The sequence below is a fragment of the Pinus tabuliformis genome, chromosome X (genome assembly GCF_031772625.1).
Source record: "Pinus tabuliformis cultivar Carrire ecotype Pingquan chromosome X, CPIR1, whole genome shotgun sequence".
Classification (NCBI taxonomy): Eukaryota; Viridiplantae; Streptophyta; class Pinopsida; order Pinales; family Pinaceae; genus Pinus; species Pinus tabuliformis.
Window position 1 is genome coordinate 674,400,975 of NC_142308.1, and position 21,117 is coordinate 674,422,091.

Consider the following 21,117-nt stretch of genomic DNA (forward strand, 5'->3'; position numbering starts at 1 on the left):
CCTAGTGCTGATTGCAAACTTGTCCAAAACCTAGACATAAATCGAGAGTCTCTACTAGAAATGATCTTCATGGGTAACCCATGTAGTCGAATACCTTCACTTATAAAAACTCGTGCCACATCAATAACATCGTAAGTGTCTCTTACTGGAATGAAATGGGCACTTTTGGTCAATTTATCAACTATAGCTAATATAACATTGTGTCTCTATGACGTGAGTGGAAAACCCACAAAACAATCCATAGAAATTACCTCCCATTTAGGCATAGGGATTTCATCTGGTTATAGGAGTCCTGCTGGATGGTGATGATCATCCTTCACTCTCTGACATTCAAGACATTTGGTGACAAACTAGACTATGTCGTGCTTCATGCCTGCCTAAAAGAAGAGTTTCTTCGTGTCTGCGTACTTCTTCTTTACTCCATGATGTGCACAACAAAGTGCTCTATGTGACTCTTCGAGGATGGTCCTTCTTATACCCCCTTCCTTAGGTATGTACATTCTTCCTTGAAATCTCAATAGTCCATCTGGTTCAAGGACATATCCATCAAACTTTGGTTTTATCTGCTTCCCACTCTGGAGTGCTGATATAACCTTTAGATACCAACTATCTTCAAAGAGTTTCTTCAACACACGTTCCTTCAAATTTACCTTTAAGGCTACTAGGGAGAAGGTTAGTGGTCTCCTTCTTAGTGCATCGGCCACCACATTCTTCTTTCCCTTAATGTATGAGATCTCAAAATAATACGTATTCATGAAATTTCTCCACCACCTTTGTCTAGAATTCAAATCCCTTTGAGTGAAGAGATGCTTCAGGCTTTGATGATCCGTTCTTAACTCAAATTTTCTCCCAACGAGGTAGTGTCTCCACAGTTTCAAAGCTAACATCACTGTTGCTAATTCAAAGTCATGGGTAGCATACAAATCTTCATGTTTCTTCAATTTTATAGATGCGTAAGCTATTACTCTGCCTTCTTGCATCAATACTGCTCGCAATCCTTGCTTCGAAGCATCACTGCAGACAGTGAAGTCTTTTTCCATGTTTGGTACTCAAAGGATCGGTGCACTAGTTAGTAACCTCTTTATTTCTGTGAATGCAGTGTCACATTCATTTGCCCATTCATATTTGACCCCCTTTCATTGTAATGTGGTGATGGGTTTTGCAATCCTTGAAAACCCTTCCACAAACCTTTAATAATACCCCACTAGCCCCATAAAACTATGCACCTCATGAGTATTTTTCGGTATTGGCCAATCCATTATGGCCTTCATGTTTTTCGGGTCAACTGAAATCCCTTCTCCTGAAATGATGTGCCCAAGGTAATGAAATTTCTTCTGAAAGAAGGAACATTTTGACAATTTTCCATACAATTGATTTCCCCTTAAGCAAGTCAATACAATCCTTAGGTGCTTTTCATGCTCGTTTTCATTCTTGGAATACACAAGAATGTCGTCCAGAAAGACTTGCACAAATTGGTCCAAATACTTCCTAAACACACCATTCATGAGGTTCATGAATATTGTTGGTGCATTGGTTAAACCAAATGGAACAACTACGAACTCGTAGTGACCAAATTGAGTTCGAAATGCAATTTTTGAGATGTCACCTTCCTTAATCCTCAATTGGTGGTATCCAGATCGTAGATCGATCTTTTAGAAAATCACTACTCCCTTCATTTGATCAAATATGTAATCTATTCTAGCTATCCGGTACCTATTATTTATTGTGGCTCTATTCAAGTCCTTATAATCTATGCATAGCTTTAAGGAACCATCCTTCTTCTTGACAAAAATCACTGGTGCACCCCAAGGTGAAATACTAGGTCTGATAAATCCCAAGTCTAAGAGCTCTTTTAACTGCATCTGCAACTCACAAAGTTTTGGAGTTGTGATCCTATAGGGTGTCTTAGATATTGGTTATGCACCAGGTTTTAGGTCGATTGTGAAATCAATTTCCCTTACAAGAGGTAATCCAAGCAATTCCTTAGGAAAAACATCCTTGAATTCTGACAAAATTGGGTGTTGATCTAGGGAGGGTCCTTTCTGGTTGGAGACAACGTTTTAACTTCATCATGGATATGAATTGTAGCGACACTCCTCTCTTGATTCCAAAAATCTCAATTGGCCTACCTTCATCATCTAAACAAATCACCTTCTTCTTGAAACAGTCTACCAAAGCTTGATGAGCTTCTAGCTAGTCCATTCCGATAATTACATCATACATCCCCAATGTTGTGACGTATGTCTTCAACTTTGTTATACACACCTCGAGGTTTACCTGACATTGGTCAACACTAGGTCCTACTGCTTGTTTTATCCTATAGGCCATCTCAACTTGCTTAAAGTCATCGTGCTCATAGGCTACCGACCCACATTTTTCTAATGCAACTGGTGAAATGAAACTATTTGTAGCACTTGAATCAAACACAAATTTAACTTTTACATTGTTTATCATACTTGAGGTTTCTACCATGGTAGACTGGTGTTCAACTTGTCAGTTATCAATTGCTTCATAGATTCGATGGTGGCTACTTGTCCCCCCCATTGGTGCTTTTCCTTCTCTATGGTTGTTACCAATTTGTAACTCAGGATAGTCATGCTGGTAATGAGTTCCCCTGCATCCCCAACAAGTGATGCGTGGTAGACCTTGAACCAAATGTTTTGGAGTTCTTTGGAAAGAGTTCCTTCCCTTGGGACCCCTGCCCCTACTTGTTGCTCCTCTCGTATGACCTTGATTTGCACGTGCCCCTGAAGCTGCTGGTGAAGCGACGCTAGTAACCATTGAAATCCCCACTGTCGGTGCTCTGGGTACAACCCTGTTTCCATATGGCAGTGGCCTCAAACTTCCTCCCCTGGGGAAGGTATGAGGGGCCTTCCCCATAAACCTTGGTTGGCGTGGAAAAATGGTTTTGTTTCCACCCTTTAAGTCTAAGTGTTCTTCAACATAACGAGTCTATTCCACAGCTTCTGCAACTGAGGATGGTTTCCACATCCACAACATTGCCCTAATCTTAGGGTTCAATCCATAAATGAAACGATCCGCTTGGAGTTGGTTAGTATCCATGTAGGATACATACTTGACCAATTCCATGAATCTAATTTCATATTCTTCTACCATATGATTTCCCTGTACCAAGGCATGGAAGGCTCCTACCTGTTGTTCTTCATAATATGCTGGTAGGTACTTTTTCCTGAATCTCTCCTCAAATAACTCCCAAGTAACTGTGTCCAAAGTGAGGTGTAGTTGACGCTCTAAGTTACCCCACCAATTCAGAGCACTATCTCTGAGTTGGAATATTGGTATTTTAGCTTTTGAATTGGAATTATAATCCCTTAGTGCGAAGCACCTTCTCATTCCTTCTAACCAGGCTTCTGCACATTTGCTGGCATGACCTCCTGCAAACTCTGGCAACTTAATATTTGTAGGTCCCTAGTAATGTCCTCGATTGGAGGTCCTCTATCAGAGTCTCTTGATCCCTCGAGATTTCGTAACCTTGATGGAGGGTGCTCCACTTCCACTTCATTTGTTTGGCGCCCTTTTAAAGTATCATTAATTACTTCTAGGGAGCACAAGATAAGGGTCAACTCTGGTGAAGGTAATGGGTTATTTGTAGGAGGTCCTTGTGATGACCCTCCTTGACCTTGATTTCTTCATGTCCTCACCATTTTTAATTGTTCAAATATCTGTATGATATGCAAGACTCATTAATCCATCTTAGGACTTGTTCCACTTAGTTAACTCACATACATGTGTATAACGATAATCATAAGTTTTTCTTTTACTATGCTTGTAAACAAGCATTATTAGTACTGAGAAGATTCCCAAGGATCTACCAAATCCTCTCATGTGTGAGTTCTACATAACTTACAAATTTTCTCTTGATACTCACGAGGGTACTAGCGCAATGTACTTGTAAGTCATGCTCTAACACAAATTGTTTTCTTTAGTACCATAGCTATAATTTAATATTAAGCTAATTAATAACTTGGTTTAATATATTCAAATAATTAAGTTAAATAATAATGTGAATAATACCCTTTTTAGTCATGTCTTCCTTCTATGGTCATTAGTTGTTCCTTCCCACACTTTATATTATGTTTTTAGAATCATTTATGTCCATTTTATGAATCTTGGGATCTCGTATAGGACATGTAAACAATTGGTCTCACCTCTTGAAGAGGCAGTGTCCTTGAAGCAAGGTTCCTAAGCAATTATCCATGAATGCATATATATATATATATCTATATATATATATATATATATATATATGCAATAATTAGATTAAAGAAGAAAAATTACATTGCTAAAACGAATGTGAATTCTTACGGGCTTCATAGACAAAATCTAAAATATTGTGGGATGAAATAATGCCATTTTGTGATATTAAGAGAATGGAGAATGAAAATCAATATCACTTATATACTTGCAAAACACATAAATATCAATTTCAAAATGTATTTAACGTATAATTTTCCTAACTTTTTAACTCATCAAAACTAATGGAATTGAGAGAAGCTTTTAGGTCAATATTTGTGACTTAATTTCGATAGAGATTTTTTTTTTTTTTTTTTAAGAAACAAGAATATCTTCCTGGGACTTCATAAATTTTGCACATAAGATATACAAGCAAATTTGAACCATATATTAATTACTTGCTTTTTCACCAATTGGATTCCCCAAACAGAAATATGGACTTGTACATACAATGAAATAATTATTAGACAAAGCTAAGATTTACATTTTTAAAAAGCACATACACAATACCATCTTGGTCTTGTTATTTACAAATCACTACTATATAGTGTTTTCAATATACCTAATAACTTTATTACTAACAAGACTGACAACATAGAATTCAATGTTCAAATACCTACATTTTTTTTTGTTGAGTGGCACCAATCTCACTTTGAGGCAATGAATTCTATATTCAAGTTTAAATTTAACTAGATGTGACGTCAAGGAATATATCTTCGTCACCAAAAGTGTTTTCTCCACTATATGTCACATAGCGAAATCCATCTTCATCCTTGTGTTCATCATATATTGATGACATTATAACAACAGTTGAAGGTAGGAAATTGTTAACAAAATTAAAGATAGCCTTCTCTGCACTTAGTTTAATCCATTTTCAAATGACATAAACAAACTGACCAATCATTAGATCAGCAGGAAAAAGGTAATTTTTCTTGTCAATGTTTGGGATGTCACTTCTCTCAGCTTTCTCGACAATAATCGGAATTCTATCAGGATATTTGTCCCTTACTTTAGCAGCTTCAAATTTTGTCTTCTCTAGGGTGTGCTTTTGCTTGAAGGAACTTCTTGCCATTGTTTTGTTCCAAGTTAGAAGGTTGGTGGCATAATAGGTCGCAAGGGTGAGTTTGTTAAGAAAATGCGTGAGGAGACAAAATCTTGTATTAAGATTCTTGATGGACTTTCAGGCACCCCTAAGTGCATTGTCAGTGGGTCTTTCACCTACAAAGATCCCAGGGTCAAACCCCTTCCCTAACCAAACAAAAGGGACGAGGGTTTTCATAAGCTTCATTCCTGTCTAGGTGAACATGCATCTAATGATGCAAGACGAATGGTTGAAGAGGCAAGGGTTGTTGCCCATGTTGAAATTGAAGTTGCTAGATTAGCTACACTCCGGGTTGAACAAGCCTTAGAGGAACAACAAAAGCTATGCAAAAGTACAGAGAAGTAGGATTTTCAAGAGATGAGGAAGGAAGTGAAAGAGGCAAGGAGAATAAAAATGCTACATGAACCAAGTAGGGTGATGCACATGGAGCATGAACTTGAAGGCCTAAAGCTTTAGATTGTGGAAAAGTCTACTAAAGCCAGTACTAGGCTACAAAAAGAGTTGGCCATTACCAGATGACATGAACAAGATAAAGAGCATTTATATGAATTACAGGGTACTGAGTGTTTAGGTTCACATTTGCAAATAATCTCATGTTCTGAGACTGCTCCTGACATTTCCAAGTGTAGCATTCAATGGTATCGTATATCTTCAGAAGGAAGCAAGAAGGAACTTATTTCAGGTGCCACAAAAGCAGATTACGCTCCCGAGCCTTTTGATGTTGGAAGGTTTGTACAAGATGAGATTCATCTTTCAAATGGATGGAAGGCAATTGCCTCAACAACTGCACCTATAGATCCAGCTCCAGGTTTAGGAAATTATGTGGAGGTTCTTGTTAGAAAGGTGGGTACTGAATTCAATGTTATTATAATCGAGATAAATGGAGATGATGTTTCAACATAGTCATTCCATAATTTTCATGTGGGAAAAATGAGGATTAAACTCCGCAAAGGAAGAAGGACAAAGGCTAGGGAGCCTTACTCGACATCAATGTAGCTTTGTGGCAAATTCTATTATACTTTTATGTTCATTGTGTGTCCAAATGGGGTCATGATTTTCGAACTGATTAATGACCTGTCTTGCGGCGAAGATTGTTCTTCTGGGCATCGAATTAATTTGAACTTTGATTTAGTTATTGCATTAAATAGGTTGCTTCTCTCTCAAAAGTTTTTTTTTTTTTTTACTGTTTGTGCTTAATAAACAATGAATGTCGGTTAATATGTGCACAATTAAGCTGGTGCATTGGATTTCCAGGGAAATTGAGAATAGCACGGTTATGTGTACAAACATCAACTAGGGATGATTTTGTAAGCAATTGCATTTGTGCTATTGGGCTGAAGGATCCAAATTATGGTCTCTGAGCTTCAAGAAGTATAAAGGCTAAGCCATTTATGTGCACGAATTTGTGTTCTGAGAACAAAGTATTCAGGCACACCTTCATTCTCAAGCGCATAATGATACATTGACCTCTGCAATTGTGCTATTTGTGGTATGCAGTTTTTGTCCTCCTTTTCTTTCTATGTAGGTCATGTATCTTAGTTCATAGTTCTTGAAGTCACTTTCTGAGAATATGAGACAATTTCTTTAGAGTTTAGACACAAAACAAATTATCTAGAAATGTTTTAAGATTTTATATGAATCTATTATAGAATATACTATGTTTTTTTTCCATGGCTTGGACAACAGAGAGGGTGATAGAGATTTAGGAATCCACATGATCAAATAATCCATGGGAATGAATTTATGCATACTGTGATATTTAATGCACTTGTGGAAAACAAATTTTCTTCAATTGTTTGGCTGTAGCGCACTCTCCTTGTTCCTGCTTGATGTGGGAACTCTGGGACAAAAGTGTAAAGATGAGTCAGAGACATTTAATTGGCTTACAGTTAATACGAAGGCCTGTCCCAAGTGTCGTAAGCCAATAGAAAAAATGGTAGTTGCAATTTGGTGAGCTGCATCTGTAGCCAAGCTTTCTGTTGGTTATGTGGCGGTGCTACTGGCTGTGAACATACTTGGAAAAGCATTGAAGGGCATAGTTTTGGTCGATATAAAGAAGATAGAGAGAAGGAGTCTGAGAAGGAAAAAAGTGATTTGAAAAGATATAGACATTATCAGTCACGTTGGAAAGAACATATGGATTCTTTGAAACTTGAATCGAAGTAGAGGGAAACATTAGAGGCAACGATTTCAGATTTAGAAAGGAAGGAATCTATTGTCAGGGATTACAGTTGGCTAACAAATGGACTGCAAAGACTATTTAGAGCAAGGCGTGCCTTTTCCTACTCTTATCCTTTTGCATTTCACATGTTTGGAGATGACTTATTCAAGGATGAAATGACACCTAGTGAAAAGGAAATGAAACAACACCTTTTAATGATCAACAACAACAATTAGAGAGAAGAGTAGAAAGCCTTTTAGAGTTTATTGAGGGATCTCTTGAGGAGAGTGAAAGACGTGTTATGGATATCCGAATGAAAGTCATTAATATTAGTGTCCTGACTGATATTTTGTGTAGAAAAATGTATGATTGGGCTTCTCTATTCCAGGTTGCATAATTTTAATTGATTCAACTACTTCCAGGTTGCATAAATTTAAACGATGCCAGATACCTCGAAAATAAAAACAATAAAAATGTGGAATGAATATTCAAAGTCTATCTTTTCAACAACAACAGATTTATCAGATAGATGACAATATGGATATTGAATTGCCCCAAACTAAAAAGCTGAATTTCAGGCAGGCAACCCTTGCAATCAGTATAATAACAGAAATCAGGAATGGTCTCAAAATCTTATGATGGTGAGAGGAGATGAATACATAGGATTTACAGTAGTTGTAATATTTTCCATTCTATATCACAGGTTTTTTTTTTTTTTGTCCAAAATCGCGTAGGATTTTTTCTTTCCTATTTTCTTTAATCCTGGTTCAATCTGCTACTTAAAAGTTAACACTGAAATGGATCACTTATACACTATGTTTGTTGATGCTGCAGGAATTGTAGTAATTGACTGCCAAGTGCCAGGGTTTTCTCGCAACAATAATTTACCTAGCCCCAGTTTGTAATCTATTCGGTAAAACTATGTTATACTATGGAAGATTCTGAAGGAAATTTTCACTTTTGAATTGGTGGGGTAAGGTGCAAGTCCTAAGCAACTTTGGAAAAATAGATACCCCTACTCACGGCTACTTAGATGAAGGAGAACCACTATTAGGCCTTAGATTTGAAACCCGCTCTGATACCACGTGTAAGGCCCCATCCTAGGGTCCTTTAACTAAAACATAAATTTCTCTAAATTTAAATACATAAAATGGGAAATAACTTATTAATATCTAAACATTTAATTGATGATAATTTACCATTAAAATTTATTTCCCACAAATTAAATAAGTAAGAATTTCATTGCAACCACTTACATAAGTAATAAATAAACAAAGGAATACATGTTCCAACTAGCTCAGAAATTGTGCAGAATTGTACGAACCTGGATTGTCTCCCATGATTGCACAATTTTGACTAGCAGCTCCCGCAACCTGACCTTGTGCTCATATTAAAAACTGCATAGATTTTTCTAAGAGTGCCTCCTGCTGCACACACTATCTTCCCTGAGAAATTGGGTAGATCCTAGCTGGATGAACTTCCTAGTGCTCCCCTGGAAAATTGTGCAGATTGTCTCAGCATCTCCTCGACACCCTGCCTAGACTTCCTCCGGAAACTGTGCAATTCTGCCTCCCAGCTAGGTTTTTCCTTGGAATTGTCACTATAGTCTCGGATTGTGAAAATCTGTCTCCTAGTGACATTTGTGCAGTTTTTCGTGATAGTGCTCTACAACCTCGCATCTTGACCTATGCTGTGCTTTCCACAGTCTCAGTGCCTTGTCCCTCTCTCAGTCACCTGCATTGAAATGGAAAACAATGCATCATGATAGACTAGGAGATTTTTGGATTCAATATCATTTCATCATGAATGGTTGCAGGAATAGGTACATCGATGAAACATGGCATGACGATGGACGAGATGGAAAAGAGATGCATGCTAGAAGACTTGATCGCGGTTGAACGAACACATGAAGCACATCGAGCAAGTGAGTGAAGGGGACACATTCACGTGCACCATCAAGAAAAGACAAAGAGCATCGAAGACCCTGCCCACTTTGCCATGTGGAGGTGAATACATATTACATCGAGAGAATACCATCACTTGACAAAAAAACAACTCGACACAAACACCATAGTCAACCAGTACATGTCAGCAGTGTCATGATTTGTCTCGGCCACATCACTACTATGCGCCATACTTGCTGTAATCAATGTAATGTAAAGTAGAAGTCCAATAGACCCACATATGAAGTCGAAGAGTCATGTAAAGTTGAAAAGTGATAGGAATTTAAACATTCATGAGGGAATTCCAAGAGTCACAAGGGTTAGTTATACCCCCTTGGCTATATATACCCCTTGATTGTATGAGAAAAGGACTTTTCACCTTGCCTCCTACCAGATAGCCTTGAGAGTCTGTAATCTATTCTTTGAGGAGCGAGGAGTGGCTCCAATGTCCCACTACTAGGACTACTGATGTATGGTGTGCATATGTGTCTTGGATCTTTTTCTTAATTCAGAAGAATTTCTCAGGCCAACACATTTTCATGCATGTTTTGTATCCATTTGTAAGACTATTCTTTAAACTTTTGTAATGCATGCTTGCTTAATCTATACTAAGATAATTGAACTACTTCGGTTATTTTAGTACTCATATTGTTGAAGATGTGTTGTATTGTTTATCACTGTTGTCCCATCCATGTGGACTATTCCGCTGGATGGTGTATGTGTTTAACCTTGAAAATTGGTTTTCATGACTACCACATCTGCTGTGGACTATTTCGCTGGATGCTGGACAGACCCTTGTTTTTATTCACGTGTGTGTCTTCCTAGGTAGGGACTATTCCCTCTCATTAAGAGTCTCACTTTACTCCCCCCTTTTGGCAGTAAGAGAACTAGGACACAGAGTTACATTACACACTCACTAGGCACACTCACCTTGCTTTCTTGAAGTTACAAGCATAACACTCTCATGTGCTGAACAACAAGAGCTAAGGAAAATCTCTAAGATAATGGCAACCAAGCCATCATACTGGATGGGACTCCTACACCAAATGGTGTGAGGTTTATTTGGGACTTCGTATCGGGGAGATTCCTTGAATGTTGGTGGGTCCAACACCATCAACATTTCTGGCACTAGAAGGAGGTCCACCAGTTGTTTATGGCTGAATGTCCCCTCAACCCCATGCATCCATCATCTGATTAAGGCAGTAATATAAACTCCCTCTCTCCCATGCGTAACTTTGAAGTTGGTTACTCCTCACCTCTCAGAACCAAACAAGAAATTTCATATCACCACCTTTGCTCAGTCCGTCCCATCACCCGTCAGTTTGCCAAAGCTATTGGACTGATTCTAGGAGTACACAATCTTCCATCTTTGCATAAGAAGTAAAAGACTACACCCACTAGAGTGGTAGTCTCACTTATTGAAGAAGTAATCCACGCCACTCTTGAAGAGTTGGCTGAAGTTTTCGAGAACGAAGAGGAACCTTCTATTTTCCTACAAGGATAAGAAGTGAACAACACACTCTTGGGCTTAGGTTCTGGTGGTGGTAGCTGAGGGGAAGGCAGTAGAGGAGGCAGAGGCAGAGACAAACCAATAGATTCAGAGGTTGAACCGTCTGATTTAGAAGAAGAGGAGGAGTATGAAGAAGAAGAAAATATGGCTGATCAAAATTTGGAATGGATGACACAGGGCCCATTGGCACTCCACGGTGTCTTGCACAAGATGCCAAGACATGCAGAGAAGTTGTTAATGAAATATGACCCTGACAGAGAAGTGAAGGCAGAAGACCATATATACACGTTCTACCTACATCTATAGACACTTGAGGTACATTACGATGATGTTGCATGTAGACTATTTCCATGTACCTTGGATGGCAGAGCAGCTGTATGGTACCATGACCTTACTATCAACTCCATTCAGAACTGGGGGATGTTTAAGAGAATTTTCCTTGAAAGATTTGTTGATGACAAAACCCCCGCCATGCTATTAAAAGAATTGGGTAGTATTAAGATGGAGTCGAAATAGAAAGTGAAATACTTTAACCAGAGGTTTAACTACATCTTGAACAAGTTCACTGCAGACATTAAAACTCATGACTCCATCATAGTTGACTACTACACATCTGCATTTCCGACCAACATTGCGCGGTTCAGTAAGTGAGCTGTGAAACCAACACTATCCGAAAATTGCCAAGAAGCAATTGATGTGGAGAAGGACCTACATGCTATTGGAGTTATTGTAGATGATTAACCAACGAAGGACTCCAAAGACATGGGCATGAGGTCCCAGGATGCTATGAGTAAGGTGAAGGAAAAAGAAACAATTGAAATTGATACCCTTACTCATCTCCTTAAGTCCTTGACAATTGAAGTAGAAGAAATCAAGAAATGACCAAATGAGATAACAATGAGCAACATACCTTCTGGTTTTGCCTGCAGAAAGAACTCAACATCAGGGAGCAGTGGTAGTCACCTGGTTAAATCCGTGCAGAGTTCAAATGTTGTGGTCCAAATAGAACTACTTGGTAAGGATAACTTCTCTAACTTCAACCATGAAATACACTTAGAGAAGACCCGTGTAGATTGGAACCGAGTCATGGACTTCATGGCTTCAAGGATTAAATAACATTTTAATGCTAGTGAGCAGGTTCATTCGGAAGATGAAGATGACGAAGAAGATGCTACATCCGATGAAGCTCTAAGTTCTGGTTATGTGGTTAACATGTATCAGTGTCTAAACACTGGCCAAAATAAAAAAACCACCGAGAAGGAACCCCCAAAACAAAACGATTGATACAACCTAAGAAGTCAAGGGGATCCTACTATGATTGAGATACTGAAAGAGAATTTTAAGCAACTATTTAGAAAAGTTGAACCACCGGTACCCTCAACACAGAAAACACAAATAAAGTCCAGGAAGACAACTCCAACGAAAGATACGTCCATGAGAAGCTCACTTCAGAACACTCCACCAGACAATACAAACACAAGTCTTCCCCCAGACAACTCGGTGAGTCTTCCCGCTTTGGACTACAATATTGTTGAAGACATGAAGAAGACCCATGTGAACATCTCTATGTACGAATTTTCCAAACTCATGAGTCAACGGTTATTTTGTTGCGTGAAATGGGGCAAACCTCCACAGACAAAGTTGCCTATTCCAGCAAGGGATCAAGTAAGTCTTTTGGATCACTTGCATTTGTACTCAATGCACTTTGTAGAGAAGAAGTGAACTCACTCTGCTCACCATTTTTGTTATCGTTTGAAATATTCAAATTCAATGTGCACAAATGTTTGGTTGACTATGGCGTATCAGTCAACGTCATGCCACTCTCCATTGTTAAACAAATCAATGCGCAATGGAGCAGTATAGCCATGCAGATCATCCAACTTGATCAAACATGTGTACCAGCCATTAGTGAACTCTAGGATGTGATCATCTGGTTATAGTTTGATGTGTTGAAATATGGCAACAAGAATATTCCAATTTAATTTTTCCTTGAATTTAATTGTGAATTAAAATCGAATTTAGTCTTAACAACTATTGAAAATAAATTAATTAATTCACCATGAGTTAATTAGTTTAGAAAATTCAAACATGAAGTCTATGTGAGGACTTGCAATAGTTTCTCCATTAATTAAGGAATTTATCCATCAGTTAAAGAGATAAGGATGAGTTTTATATTGAGTAGTAATTAGCTGGCTCAGTTAATTGAGTCAAGTCCAGTTATATTTGATTTAAACAGTTTGTTTAAATTAAGTAAGTTCAGTTAGTTAATCCATGCTTGCATATAATTGCTATTCTTCATATAACTAAATATTCTCTCATGGATAACTCATGCATGTCAGTTCAGATAGAGACCCAGTTGAGTTCAGATAGTGGGACAGTGTACTATCAGTTGCTAGGATATTTTAGGTGAATATTCCTTGCATGGAGAAGGATTTATTTCCAAGAGAATTACGTGATATAGGAGCTTGGAGGACTTGATTAGTATATATACTTGTCTATACAGTCTATGAGCTTCATTATCTGATTACAGAGAGAGCAGGAAAGCTTTTGAGCTGATTCTTTTTGTAACTTGGAAAGGATTTCCACTTGTATGATAATACAGAGTTGGGGTTTTATGCTTTGGCTTTCCCCTGGTTATATCTTCTGTGTTATGTGTTATTGATTTCTTCTTATCAGTTATATGTGTTCTTATTGATGTTGCTCAATTCAATTAAGCTTCCACTAAATTGTTTGTAGAAGTAGATCAAGTATTTTGCTTTAGTATATTGCATTATCAGGTGATCTACAGGTGGGAATTTCTACATGGTATTAGAGCATAGGTGATCAAGGAAGAACAATATACAAGAAGAGGAGAAGTTTGAAGTTTGTGATTCCTGAATATAGAATTCGAGTTCTTATCACATCTCTATTTCACCTATGGCATTCAGTGGTTTAAGACTTGAATATGCCCTTGATGGCAGTTCAAATTATATAGCTTGGAAGGATCGCATGGAGGTAGTATTAGAAGATAACGGTCTAAAGGACTTCATTGATCAAGATGTCCCCAAGCTGACTGATGCTACTCAATTGGCGGAATGGAAGAAGTGTGTGGCTAGAGCTAGGAGAATCCTTCTGGAGGGAGTTCGAGATCACATAGTCTCGAGTCTCCATGGGAAGGAGACTCTGTTTTCAATGTGGAAAACATTGAGAGATCTATATCAGAATAAAAGTGATCAGAGGAAGCTGGCACTGAAAGATAAGCTTTGAAAAATCAAGTGTGAAAAGGGAGATACAATCTCTACGTTCTTGAACAAGCTTACCACCTGTAGGGATGAGCTTGGAAGTGTCGGGATCGCAATCGATGATAATGACATGGTGAGACTTGCACTTCTCAGTCTTCCTAAGAGCTAGCATAGCTACTAGGACTCAGTTAATGGAAGGGAAAAACTGCCAGATTGGGAAAGACTTTGGTCAGATCTAATGCAGGAGGAGATAAGAAGAAGCACCAGAGATGGATCCTCATCAAAGCAAGAGGATGAGGAAAATCTAGCCTTAGCGAGTAAGGCAAGGAAGGGGAAAGGGAAGGCATCCCAATCCAAACCCGGTTCTTCCCATGGTGGGAAGAAGTTTGACAAATGGAAAGTTAGATGCTTTCAATGTCATGAAGTGGGCCATTATGCTACTAATTGTCCTCAGAAGAAATCCAAGAAGGGTTCCTCAAGGGGATCTGATGGTGATGCACTTGCCTCATAGTTTGAGCTAGATTTCTCTCTTATCACATGCATGGTTTCATCCATGATGGTATGTGTTTGGCACCTGGACAGTGGAGCCACTTTCCACATTTCTGGTGACAAGACTCTCTTCAGTACCTTGGAGGAGAAGTATCTCTAGATGTGGATCGAGATGGGTGAAGATATGTTTGTGTTTTAGAGGGAACATGGAGCTCCACTCACCCTGACTGATGTTAAGTATGTTCCAGGTTTGAAGAAGAATCTTGTGTCCATTGCCTTCATAGAAGATAAAGGCTATGATGTAGTCTTTAGCAAAGGAAAGGTACTCTTGAGGCATATCGGCATTGGACAGACAAAGCAAATAGGGATTTGAGTCAAGAATCTCTATAAGATGGAGGTAGATGATTGTGCTAATTTGAGTTCCAAAGCAGAGATGGTGCAAAGTCAAGATGTTTGGTGAGCTATGGCATAGGAGATTGGGCCACTTACATAATGGAGCCTTGAAGATCATGCAGCAGATTTCTTCCGGATTACCCAAGGAAAAACTTGAGCAGACGAGCACATGCAAAGGTTGTACCTTGGGTAAGTATGTGAAATATTCCTTTCCAGATCGAGACAGTAGAGCTGGAACAATCCTGGAGTGAGTTCACTTAGATGTATGTGGACCATTCTCTACAACCTCCACCACTAAATAGAGGTACTATGTTATTTTTATTGATGATTTTTCTCGTAGATGTTGGATCTACTTTATGCAAAAGAAGGATCAAACATTCTTGAGGTTTTGTGAGTTTGAAGCCTTGGCAGAGAAAGAATCGGGAAAGAAAATAAAAGCCTTGCATAGCGACAATGGTGGAGAGTATGTCTCTCAGCAGTTTAAGGACTTATGTGCTTCAGAAGGAATCAAACAGGAATTGACGGCACCCCATAACCCACAGCAGAATGGGATGGCTGAAAGGAAGAACAGATTGATTGTGGGAGCAGCACGAGTGATGTTGCATGACCAAAGCTACACTTGTGGGCTGAGGCATGAAATACAACAATATGCTTGTAGAACAGAAGTTCGCACCATATACTGGGGATGAAGACACCTATGGAGGCCTATTCTGGGAAGTGACCTGACGTAAGTCACTTCCGTATCTTTGGATCATCAGTTTACTGTCATGTGACCAAATATGCCAGGAAGAAGCTAGACCCAACAGCTGAGTTGGGAATACTTGTGGGGTACACGGATACACCTCACAACTATTGGGTGTACCTGCCTTCCACTCAGAGGACTATGGTATGTAGGGATCTGAAGTTTGACGAGCAGAAAGCCATGCAAGTGTCACTTGAGAGGGAGCTCAAGTTGCATGCAGATGAGGAACCTTCAGTTCCTAAGGATGAGGAGCCTCAGATTGATGCGGAGCAGCCGCATGTAGAGGATCCGAGAGTGGAGACATCCACTCATGCTGATACTTCCAGAGATGGGCGGAAATGCTCAAGGGAAGCTGACAGGTTGATAAAAGATGTGCGGGAGAATGTGGGACAACCATCTTCTCAGCATAGATAGCGGAGGTCATCAGAGCGGTACACTGGTTACATGGCCCTAGTTGGGGAGTGTGTAGATTCTGAACCTTCTTCATTCAAGGAGGCAGTGCAGCAACCAGTGTGGGTTGATGCAATGGTGGAGGAGTATGACTCCATCATGCAGAATTGTGTTTGGGATGTTGTCCCAAGACCTTAGGATAAGTCAATAGTGAGTTTCAGATGGATTTACAAGGTAAAGCAGGCAGCTGATGGCAGTGTTGAGAAACACAAGGCAAGTTTTGTTGCCCGAGGTTTCTCACAGGTCGAGGGGATCGACTACAATGAGAATTTTGTCCTTGTAGCAAGGTACTCATCGATTAGATCGATATTGGCACTATCAGCTTAGATGGGGTGGAAGATCCACCAGATGGATGTGAAGACAACATTCCTCAATGGGACGATTGAGGAGGAGGTGTACATTGAGTAGCCAGAAGGTTTCAAAACCTTCGACAGTGAGTCACATGTGTGCAGACTCAAGAGGGCTCTGTATGGGCTGAAGCAAGCACCCTATGCTTGGTACACCAGGATCGACAACTATTTCACCAGGTTGGGCTTCACCAAGAGTGAAGCAAATGCGAACCTTTACCACATCATGGTAGAAGGTAAGTCATTGATCATTATACTTTATATTGATGATCTGATTTTAACAGGTGATTATCAGCTGATACAGTCTTGCAAGGAGGACCTTGCAAGAGAGGTCGAGATGAAAGATATGGGTCTTATGCACTACTTTCTAGTCATGGAGGTGTGGCAGAGAGATGAAGAAGTTTTTGTATCTCAAGGCAAGTATGCCAATGAGATCCTCAGGCGGTTCCATATGGAGAAGTGCAAACCCATGTAGACTCCTCTAGCTGGGAACTGGAGGAAGGAGTATGCTATTTCAGGTGAGGTAGTAGCTGCTATTGTTTATCGGCAGCTGGTGGGTTCAATTATGTATCTAGTGAACACATGAACTGACTTATGCTTTGTGGTGAACCAGCTGAGTCAAGCTATGGTTCAACGTACCAAGGTTTTTTGGAAGGCAGCTGTGCATCAAACTCTCTGAGAATCCAGTTTTCCATGACAGGTCCAAGCACATAGATATACGGTATCATCATCTTCGATATTGTGTATTAAGGAGGATCATGTTGTTGCTGTATGTTTCGACCGAGGAACAGGACGCAGATATTTTGACAAAGGCATTGTTAAAATGCAAGTTTGAGTTCCATAGAGACAGGATTGGGGTTACTGATAATCCATTTCTTTTTGAGAGGGAGTGTTGAAGATAGCAACAAGAAATGCTAAAAATAGAAAATGCTAAAAATAGCACTGCTATAAATAGTAGTTTCATCTAGTGTTGAACTTAGCTATATTGGATGAAAAGTGAAAGTGCTAAAAATAACATTTCTAAAAATAGCATTTCAGATGGATTCCTATTTTAGTCAATCCTTGGAATAAACATAAGATGTAAAATTCGAATTTGAACTTAACAGTTGTTTGAAAATAAATTAATTAATTCACCATGAGTTAATTAGTTGAGAAAATTCAAACATGAAGTCTATGTGAGGACATGCAACAATTTCTCCATTAATTGAGGAATTTATCCATCAATTAAAGAGATAAGGATGAGTTCTATATTGAGTAGTAATTAGTTGGCTCAGTTAACTGAGTCAAGTCTAGTTATATTTGATTTAAATAGTTTGTTTAAATTAAGTAAGTTCAGTTAGTTAATGCATGCTTGCATATAACTGTTGTTCTTCAGATAACTGAATATTCTCTCATGGATAACTCATGCATGTCAGTTCAGACAGAGACCCAGTTGAGTTCAGATAGTGGGACAATGTACTATCAGTTGCTAGGATATTTTAGGTGAATATTCCTTGCATGGAGAAGGATTTATTTCCAAGAGAATTATGTGATATAGGAGCTTGGAGGACTTGATTAGTATATATACTTGTCTATATAGTCTATGAGCTTCATTATCTGATTACAGAGAGAGCAGGAAAGCTTTTGAGCTGATTCTTTTTGTAACTTGGAAAGGATTTCCACTTGTATGATAATACAAAGTTGGGGTTTTATGCTTTGGATTTCCCTTGGTTATATCTTCTGTGTTATGTGTTATTGATTTCTTCTTATTAGTTATATGTGTTCTTATTGATGTTGCTCAATTCAATTAAGCTTCCGCTAAATTGTTTGTAGAAGTAGATCAAGTATTTTTCTTTAGTATATTGCATTATCAGGTGATATACAGGTGGGAATTTCTACAGGATTCCTTCATCAAAAACTCATGCATGTCTATTCTGAGAAATATCTAGTTGAGATTAAAGTCAAGTACAGTGTAATATCAGTTGCATGTGTTTTCTCATGGAGAAAAATCATGCATGCAGTCAAGGATTTAATCCTTGAGGATTGCACAGTTTTGGAGGTTTTCCACTTGGTAAGAGAAAATCATCCACAAGGAACAACGCAAGGAAATAGGAGCTTGGAGGGTAGAGAGGAAGGCTGGAGAGAAGCCAAGATTGCCTGTGAGCATTTGTGAGGATTGTACTGAGAGATGGCTAGCTGTGAGAGCTAAGGTTTTGTATAATTCATATGTATTTCCACCATGTATGATAATACAATAGTGTGGGGTTTTTATCTGAGGATTTCCCCAAAGTATTTTGATGTGTATTGTGCCATTGATTCTTATTCTTCTGGTTATATTGTTCAACTCGATCTTTAAGCTTCTCCAAATTGATAATAGAAGTAGGTTATAGTATTCTTCTTTGATTTATATTGCATTATCAGGTTAACCTACACAAATTTTCTACATGGTATCAGAGCAGGATTTGTAGATTTTTTCTACATGGTATTGAAGCTGTGAACAATATACTGAGAAGAGAATTCGAAGTTTGAAGTTTGGGGTTGTAGGTGCAAATCGAATTCATATCATACTTCAAGGTTCCCAATGGCGTTCTATGACTTGAGACTCGAGTATGCCTTGGAAGGTAGCTCGAATTACATAACATGGAAAGATAGAATGGAGGTTATATTAGAAGATAATAGCTTGAAGGAATTCATTGATCAAGAATCCCAAAGCTAGCTTCAACTAATGCACAAGAGTTGGCTGAGTGGAAGAAGTGTGTGGTGAAGGCGAGACAAATCATCCTTGAGGGAGTTTGAGACCATATTGTCTCGAGTCTCCATGGGAAGGATACTCCATTTTCAATGTGGACGACATTGTAGGACCTCTACCAGAATAGCAGCGACCAGAGGAAATTGTCACTCAAGGATAAGGTTCGAAGAATCAAGATGGAGAAGGGCGATACTATTTCCATATATTTGAACAAGCTCACCACCTATAGGGATGAGCTTGGAAGTGTGGGAATAACTACTTCTGATGATGATATGGTGAGTCTCTCTCTCCTTGGCCTTCCAAAGAGTTGGAATAGCTACCAGGACTCTGTGAATGGAAGGGAGAAACTGTCGAATTGGGAACGACTGTGGTTAGATCTTATGCAAGAAGAGATCAGGAGGAGAACATGAGTTGGTTCTTCATCCAAGAATGATGATGAAGAAAATATGGCCTTAGCAAGTAACGCAAGGAAAGGGAAGGGGAAGGCTTCCCATTTAAAATCGAATTCTTCTTATGGAGGGAAGAAGGGTGGCATGTCTATAGTAAGATGCTTTAATTATCACAAGATGGAACATTATACGACTAATTTCCCATTGAAGAAGTCTAAGGAGGGATCCTAGAAAGGATCAGAAGGTGAGGTATTAGCCTCTCACTTCGAAATGGACTTTACCCTCATCGCATGCATGGTGTCATCGATGAGGGGTTGTGTCTGGTATCTTGACAGTGGAGCCTCATTCCACATGACTGGTGATAAAAATTTATTTAGTGCCTTGGAGGAGAAAGACCTCAAGATGCGCATAGATATGGGTGACGACGGAAGGTATAGCGTTTCAGGAGTGGGCACGATTGCTTTTCAGAGGGAGCATGGAGCTTCTCTCACCTTGACAGATGTGATGTATGTGCTTGGACTAAAGAAGAACGTGGTATTGGTCGCAATGTTGGAGGAAAAAGGCTACGATGTTGTGTTTAGTAAAGGAAAGGAGTTCCTAAGACACATAGCCATGGGTCAGACTAAGAGAATAGATTCAGGTGAAGAATCTCTATAAAATAAAGGTAGATGATTGTGAAACATTGAGTACGAAAGTAGAATTGGTGCAAAGCCAAGACATTGGCAAGTTGTGGCATAGGTGGTTGGGCCATTTGCATCGTGGGGCTTTGAAGATAATGCAACAGATCTCTACAGGACTTCCCAAAGGTAAACTTGAGCAAGTTTACACATGCAAAGGTTGTACCTTGGGAAAGTACACCAAGTCTTCCTTTCATGATCGAGACAGTCGAGCAGAGGCTATCTTAGAGCAAGTTCAAACTGATTTGTGTGGACCATTCTCAATGGCATCCATAGCAAAGCAAAGGTATTATGTTATTTTCACTGATCACTATTCTCGTAAATGCTATATTTATTTCATGCAGAAGAAGGACCCAACTTTCACAAAGTTTTGTGAGTTCAAAGCTTTGGTTGAGAAAGAGTTAGGGAAGAACATCAAGGCCTTGAGAAGCGACAACGGTGGAGAATATGTCTCTCAAGAGTTTGAGGACTTTTGTGCAGTGGAAGGAATTAAATGAGAGTTGATGGTACCTCATTACCCACAACAGAATGTGGTGGCCAAGAGGAAGAGCAAAACTATTGTAGGGGAAACACAGGCAATGCTGCATGACCAAGGCCTACCACTTCACTTGTGGGCTAAGGCATGCAACAGAGTAGTCTATTTGCAGAATAGAAGCCTGCATCGCATTGTTGGGATGAAGACACTAGCAGAAGGTCTCTCCAGTAAGAGAC

At 39.1% G+C, this 21,117-nt stretch overlaps 3 pseudogenes; 2 read left to right on the forward strand and 1 right to left on the reverse strand.

Annotated features, from left to right (window-relative positions):
• Positions 1 to 4,939: 4,939 nt before the first annotated feature.
• Positions 4,940 to 5,332, reverse strand: LOC149141780 (autophagy-related protein 8C-like pseudogene; annotated as a pseudogene).
• Positions 5,333 to 5,389: 57 nt separating this feature from the next.
• On the forward strand, positions 5,390 to 6,717 carry LOC149141781 (stomatal closure-related actin-binding protein 1 pseudogene; annotated as a pseudogene).
• Positions 6,718 to 7,085: 368 nt separating this feature from the next.
• Positions 7,086 to 21,117, forward strand: part of LOC149141782 (putative E3 ubiquitin-protein ligase ARI1) — a 66,758-nt pseudogene continuing 52,726 nt past the window's right edge.